Genomic DNA, 8,112 nt, shown 5'->3' on the forward strand with positions numbered 1-8,112 from the left:
TTGAGTCTTTTCTTAAAATTGGAGTTTTATGAACTTGTGTTTTGTAAATCCATTCAAGCTCTTCTTCGCTCTCCTCGCATGGGAACATACAATGTTATCTACTCATCTACACAGATTAAGCTCCCTTCGTTGAGACTAAAAACTACATATTGTCTGTTTTGCAATGTATACATATATAACATCTAGGACTGTAGCGTTGTAGAACCATGTAGGTATGTAACATAGGAACATGTAGGACTGTAGCGTTGTAGAACCATGTAGGTAGGTAACATAGGAACCTGTAGGAATGTAGCGTTGTGGAACCATGTAGGTATGTAACATTGGAACATGTAGGAATGTAGCGTTGTAGAACCATGTAGGTATGTAACATAGAAACATGTAGGACTGTAACGTTGTAGAACCATGTAGGTATGTAACATAGTAACATGTAGGACTGTAGCGTTGTAGAACCATGTAGGTATGTAACATAGGAACATGTAGGACCGTAGTGTTGTAGAACCATGTAGGTATTTAATATCATAATTATATACATTGTACTTGTAAGTCTAACATTATAGAGGTACTTAGGATTGTAACATTATAGCGACATCTATGACGGTAGCATTATAGTAACATGTAGGACTGTAGCATTATAGTGGTGCTGTAGGAATATAGCATTAATTAAGTTACTTAAAGGACTGTTAAATTATAGTGGTACATGCATTTGTAACTGTATCATTCTTCTGGCATGTATGAATCCATAGCTAGCATAGTGACATGTGGACATGTAGCATTTTCGTGAACTGTTGCATGATAGTAACAGGCAAAACTGGCGCTTTATCAAACTACAACATCTAGTGGCAGCAGAACAGAATCAGCGTTGCGTAATTTATAATACGCAGATCTGTAGCATTTATTAGAATAAATAATCACTGACAGTTTTGGTTTTCTGATTAAAAAAGTAATCAAATTAATTCATATTTGTGCAACGTAGCCTTCAAACTACCGTGATGTTGCGCACTGTATAACACTGTATTTCAGCATAGAGACGACAACCTGTGATAAACTGATCTACAGATCCGTGCCTGGATTTAAATACCCTGTACGAATTATATATGTAGCCTTCATACTGCTAGTTCTTCTATACAGAGTAAGTAGAATACGGTCATCTTGAACCCATGTATAGTTTAATTATACCACGTCTATTCATTTAAAACCTCATTATACCAGTAGAGCGGCGGACGTTGAAACAACGTAATGCCACACCTGGGCACACACGGGTTGCTGTTAAAACCAGTGAATACTACATCCACTAACACCCGGGTGGAAGTTTCAACCATTTCATTTATGATCAGTCATCATCATACATATGATCGTTGCATCCAATTACTCCCCAGAGTACCCACGTAGGGTCTGTGAGTGAGTATGGTTTTGCGCCGCTTACAGGAATATTCCAGAAATATGCTTCACGCTTTGTACCCTTTTAGGGACTCGTCTGCGGGCTTTCAGGGTGACGGGCGAATGCTTTAACCACTGGCCGCCCTTATTGATACCAAAGTGTACATTAATTTTGAAATTCATATATGTCTTGTTATTTGGTTAAAGTGTACATGTATGTGTGTATGAAGAAGATAGTTAAAATGTTCACATTCGAAACAACATGGAAGCCCTCGGCAAATCCAAGAATTCAAAGGGTCCCCGTTGCTACCATCATCACAATCGTCATATATGGGGGCATGGTGGGCAAGACGTCTAGAGCGCCGCAATGTAGAGTTGTCTCCCTTAGCCTCATATGGTTGATCCAACAATTCACCCTGATTATGATTTGCAGTAACATATACGACGCATGTGTTTCACCAGTATGTTAGTTCCACAGATCTGCATCACTTCGGCCACTTTCCCCACATTATAAGTACCTGAAATTCTGTTCAAAGCGGAGTTAAACCAAACTCACTATAATCACATATGTCAGGGTTGAAATAACGCCACGTTGTCGACACACAGAAAACAGAGATTTATAACTTAAACTTAGGTTTCGTTTCATAATTATGTTTTGAATGTGAGCATGTACATAATTAAATTGATTCTTTTCCAGCTTGGATTGGCCCTGCTTCTGGTTGGTTCTCTAATTACCGACTTGTCAGAGTTTTATTTCGTCGGTCAGAATTTTTCAATTCCCGTCGGTGAAACCAGGTTTTATTTGATGACACCAGTTGTATTTGATCTACTTCCAGGTATGACACTGTGGAGTGGGCTATTCGTTCGCTTTTTGAAATATTCTTCTCTTTATTGTTTCACGACTCCAAATGACCTCCTAGTAACACTTGTAATAATTACCAACACACCTGATCGATGATTGTTTGTGCTGTCTTGTGAGAATTGTATGAAACATTCATTTGACTGATGTGACATGCACAAAAGTAGTAGGGAGTTTGTTTAATCCTCATTACCCCAAATAATGCCTCCCTTCCTTCATAAGAATTTCTGGATGACGTATCTCCTCCGCTGTGAATGTTGCGTTTCATTTGGTTGTTGCCCAATGCGCATGTACAATAGAAGGTTTATGTGTATGTCGGCTCTTGCAAGTGCGATGCATTATTATGTGTACGTAAAGGGGTAACTGCAAACAGAAACTTGACCAGGCAAGTGTATATAGCGGGAAATAGTTTTACAATATAGTTTACATTAGCACATATATTGACGGATCCTATCGTAGAGCAGGACACCCGTACCTTTAACATGTACCACCAATTGAATCTGTTGCGACAGATAATCGAGACTGATTATTCTCTGGTGTTGATTTTTTAAATTATATCATACGATATATATTGTTTTCATCCTCAAAGGAGAATGTACATACATAACTTCCTCTCTTTGTTTTTCTATGTGTTTAAGTTATAACTGTCTTCATTATCTCAGGTCTAAACATATAAGAAAGGGTTTTTTAAGAGTTTCTTCTGTTATGATGGAAAATTCTTTTCACCTTCTAATTGACATTCATACACTATATACAGCACATGTCTTGAGCTCGAATTCATTTATAATCCCACGTGTGTATAAACATACATGTATTTAATAACTCTGTATATTTAAAAAATACGTATTTAAGCGCATGTTCTAAGCTCAATATTATTCAGTTGAAATAACCAATTATCGTCGTTTTGGGAAACCAATCTAACTTTAGCGTTTATGAAACTGGCATTACACAAGTAATTATATTTTATGTTTTGCGATTGGACACCCAATACTTGAAGTATCACACAGAGGTTTCTATATTATCTATCATAGTCGGTTAATTTTGAATTTTTATTCTCAGGTGACTAAATCAGATGTACATATGTTGAAGGAAGATAAAACGGAGTGTACAAGAAAATGTTATGCCCATATGTTAACAGGTTTTAAGCCATGTTTTGTTTAGATTAACTGTCAAAATAAAAAACAAACTCGAGTACATTTATTGAGAAGGAATGATATCAGCAAACACCAGTACCATCAAAATTTCATCAATACCTAGCAAATATATGTACGCCTCGCGTACCTTTACAAACAGTTTTTAAACGGAAAACGACAAAAGGTATGGACTTACTAAGCAACCTTGTTGTAAGTCTAAAGCCTACATGACACATTCAGATTAGTAATGGTCACATGTGATACAATTTTTAACAGACACATTGTGTTTACATGCTTTATATATTGTCGTATTTAAACCATTTTATCCTCACATGTCTCTCTTTTGCCATGTGTTGAATGTTTTATTTTGAAGAACCCGTTTTACACATATGAATACTTCGTAGGAATATGCTTAGTATTAAGCAATAATCAATTATTGTCTTCCTGATGCGAATTTGACGCAGTTTGTTTCCCATGTTGCAGGCGTGTTCTACATCACAACGATCGTATGTGTGATAGTCACTGCATTCTACATCTACCTGTTTATGAAGGGCTACAGGTAAACGATGCGTTCCTGTCAATCCAATTAAACTGATTTAGCTGTCATTAATCCATTTGAAGACCATCATGATCCTGTTCTATTTACAGACGTCATTTGCTGCGCATGTTTCGGGGAAACAAGAGTTTCATTCTCGATCAACTGCCGAAACCACATATAATGATGGCATGTTTATTAACATTATACCTACTGAGAAGGATGGTCGCAATTGAATACTTTCTAGGTCCTATTTATATTCAATGAGCAGTATTGCCCTGCCAATATAATAGTAAAATATAACGTCAACGCCAGAGAATAATCAGTATATTATCCGATAAAGTAATTCCTATTGCGTTGTAAAGGCAAACAGCAGTGAAAATTATATGAATGGATGAAAATGATGTAAATGGATAATTAGCTTTGATTTTATATGCTTCAACTCTTTAAGGACGTGGGGGAAATAAAGGATAAATAAAGCGTTCGCTCATCAGGCGAATTACCAGAGTTCCCGACGTGGGTATACTTAAAATCCTGTCGGATTATCTCTTGGGCACTTTTGCTAATTCGGCATAAACCCCCACTCACTCGCTGACAGACATTTGACTCAGTCAATACCCTTGATTATGTATCTGGTAGTCGAACCTATATCTAGACTTAAAGTAATCGAATATTCAAAGCTTAGTGGGTCTTATGTAGTGAAAATCATAATTCGGACTATACCGTTCCAAGTGAAATCGTTTGGATAGACCCATTTACGAATCAAAGAAATATTAATTTCGTTACGTTGTGATGTCCCTTTAATTTTACTTATAAACAAGGTTTGATAAGGGCACTTTTGCCCCCGGGAAGCATTATGGGGGCATTATAATTATTCCAGAAAGTATTATATTAATCATTATGAAAGTTATTGATTGTGCTGCTATGACGGAGAATAAGACGTTATTCATGTCAATACTTGCATGTTTGGGATTTATAACATTACTAACATCATGGAATATATGAGAGTAAAATCTGTTCAGTTTTCAAGAAGCGTTTTATTCTAATAATTGAGGATCGGCAAAATTCTTGGGCCAAGGCGATTTTCTAAGGAGTTGCAATTGTACACGAAGACAGTACAATCATAAAATAATATTGATCATCTGACAATTTTTAACTTTTCAGTTGACCAAAAAGGACCCTGGTCCTTATTCGTCCTTTTTGCAACAGACATCACCCTGAAGGCGTGTGCCCTGATAAACGGGCCCTGGTACCGGTTATATTAACGTGATTTTCGCAATGGTTTATTTGAAAAGAAGAATGTATATTTTCCTTTTTCTGCTTTCAGGCCAGCAGCATGCGCTTTCCTGGATATCAAGTTGCATACATGTTGTAGGGTAACAGCTTCAAATTATTTTAGTCACTGATATGTTTAATTTTTCCTAAATGTTACGCAGCAATATCGGATAGGTCTAGATGCTGAAGCACATCGAAATGTAAGGTGGATAATATGACATGCGGTTTCAAGTTAATGGTAGTAAGATTTTTAAACCTCCGGACCCTTTTTGTCCGGATTAACGCATCTCTGGTACTGAAATCACTTTGTATACATGTCATGTAACCGGATCATTGAACAAGATCGTCAAGAAGGTGACGTTTCAGGATTAACGGGGTCCGGACTAGCGAGGTTTCACTGTTTTTCCTGTCACATACATGCACTCAAATAATAATGTTCTCCATAATACTTATATTGTAAATCAATTGATTAATTGTGTGTATTCTATTTTGCAGGGTTTGGCCTGCTGTTTGTTGCACTTTTGGTCGTGGGCTTGATGCTCACCTACGTGATATATCTCACCATTATCAATCACATCCTGACAGATGTTCTTTTATCGCTGTTACAAACAATAAGGTACATCTACTTGTGTGAACACTACAGTGCAAAGATTAAGGTAGTTTACTACAGATTCTTGTCAACACATGTGCCAAAAACAGTGCCATAATCGCTGTTACAAAGGACAAGGAATGTTAAATGTCCTTTACGGCCTCTTCATGATTCTGTATAATTTTTGTTTTGTGTTTGTTGTTTAACGCCGCAATCAGCAATATCCCAGCTGTATGATGGCAGCATGAAATGGCGGCGAGTCTGAACAAGCAATGATATGACGTTTATGTGCAACGATTTACACCGTCGGGGTACGATGACACGCTATCAACCTAATCACCGAGCCTGACTACCCGATTCATTTGGCCGCATCTTACGTCCAGCATCAGTTGCTGGTGACAAGAAATCCCCACGGGGAGAAATCGGTGTGATAATTATGAGATGTGTTCATATAAAAAGGTGTATACTTTGTTCAATTGAAAAAAAACATACTTGGACATACATAATATACATCATGTATATGAATAACTGCTTTTATGTATACTCCAATCAACACTACAAAACACCGCTATGGGCGTTGGTACAAACGTTGTCATATTAAAAAAGACATAAAAACACCATAGCTAATTCTGAAATGTAAAAAGTCATTCCGTATTTGACAATTACAATATGTATTTATGCAATTATATCACCATCTCACAAACACATGACCATGATGGATAAGGAATATGCCAAGTGGCGCTTTTCAAATAAACATTAAAGAAGAACACTAAAATGTTTGTAAACATTAAGCTGACATATTGATACTTTCAGGAGTTTTGATTTATTGAAAGTTATTGAAAGTTGTTTTTTGTACAAGTGTTCCAGCCATGGCGTTGCTGTTGTTCTATCTACAAGTTGTCCTTGCCAAACGTGTACTTATGCAAGAGAAGATCAAGGTTACAGATGACACACCTCCTCTAAATGTGGACAACAGGTACTGTAACAGTTTCAGTCTCAATAGTAATCTCAACCTTACTTTTCAGAGACCCTGTGGTGAATCAGGGACAAATTAATCAGGACCAGGTGGACACAATGTGTGGCCTGGATGGTTGTGCTTAGGATGTCACCCACTCAAAAATTGTTGACTGTGGCGTACAACATTATATATTCACTCACTAGAGTTTAGAGTTGTTTTAAACTCTTTCCCCGTGACTGTCTAAGTGGGGATTTGGGGGGAGCCTAGCGTTCGCTCGTCACGCCGAAAGTCCGGGTTTGATTCCCTTTATGAGTAAAATGTGTGCGGCTCATTTCTTGGAGTATTTGGAAGCGATAGGTTTTATAACAATAATCAAACCATACCACGAAAACGTGTTTTTTAGGGCCGACACAGTGTTTCCAATAACCTGATCATGAACAGATCCATTTACAGATCATTAAATCACATGTTGAAGGTAACTTCCATGAAAATTCAATATAATTTCAGGCGCTTTTATGAATGCTTTAATTACTACGCCTTGTTCGGAAATCTGGCCATTGGAATATTTTCGTGTTTCTGGAGAATTCTACAAGGGCTCATTCTTGGTGTCTTAATGGTTGGTCGACTGGATCACAGCATACACTACTGCCTAAAAGTTCATTCCCCCAACACGCGTTGAGAACGCGTGTAACACGCATGTGCCACGGGTGCTCAACGGGTTGCACACGGGGTGAGCACCCGTTGGACACGGGTGTGCAACGGGTGTGAATCGCGTGTGCAACCCGTTGCACACGCGTGTGCCACGCGTGTAACACGGGACCGGGTTCCAGTTGAAGTTGACAAATTTATCAAATGAATAGTGAGATAAAACAAAACAGTGAGATGTGAAATTTGAGTTAATGAGCGGCCATTGAGCTGTGTTCACCAGACCGTAAATACAAGGTCGGCCCATCTTAATTAGTGTTCGGTTGCTAGACTTTTATGGCATGAACCATTCCACTAGGGTCCAGTCTAGCCATTGTGGCTAGCCGACAGTAGAACAGTAGTGAATTTAGATGCGAGTTTATTGCTAAGGGAACCCCCGTGTTGACACGATTGTCGCGGGTTGGTAAATGTTCGCCATTAATAAAATAATTGTTTGTGGATTGCGAACATATTCATTTGCCCACACGAGTCATTCCATTTGATTGCAAATATAACGTTTTTCGTTCGCCAAATTTATGCTTTAGACAGTTCAATTATGACATAGCCGTCACCACTACTAATGTCTCATTATTTCACGTAGGAATATGTCCCATTTCCCCACACCCCACTTTCTGTGTTGTATTTTGAAAAATAAATAAAAGAAGGTTTTGTGTGGGACACTTTTATACTAATTATAAGAGG

The 8,112-nt window shown here is 37.9% G+C and overlaps 1 long non-coding RNA gene across 1 annotated transcript; it reads left to right on the forward strand.

Moving 5' to 3' along the window:
* The first annotated feature begins 5,687 nt into the window (after nucleotides 1-5,687).
* On the forward strand, nucleotides 5,688-7,350 carry LOC125381539. The gene is made up of 3 exons (XR_007221863.1): nucleotides 5,688-5,795; nucleotides 6,628-6,744; nucleotides 7,234-7,350. It is a non-coding gene; the product is annotated as an uncharacterized LOC125381539 (long non-coding RNA).
* Nucleotides 7,351-8,112: the final 762 nt, after the last annotated feature.

Source organism: Haliotis rufescens, unplaced genomic scaffold (genome assembly GCF_023055435.1).
Source record: "Haliotis rufescens isolate VD_foot unplaced genomic scaffold, xgHalRufe1.0.p SCAF_1, whole genome shotgun sequence".
Lineage (NCBI taxonomy): Eukaryota > Metazoa > Mollusca > Gastropoda > Lepetellida > Haliotidae > Haliotis > Haliotis rufescens.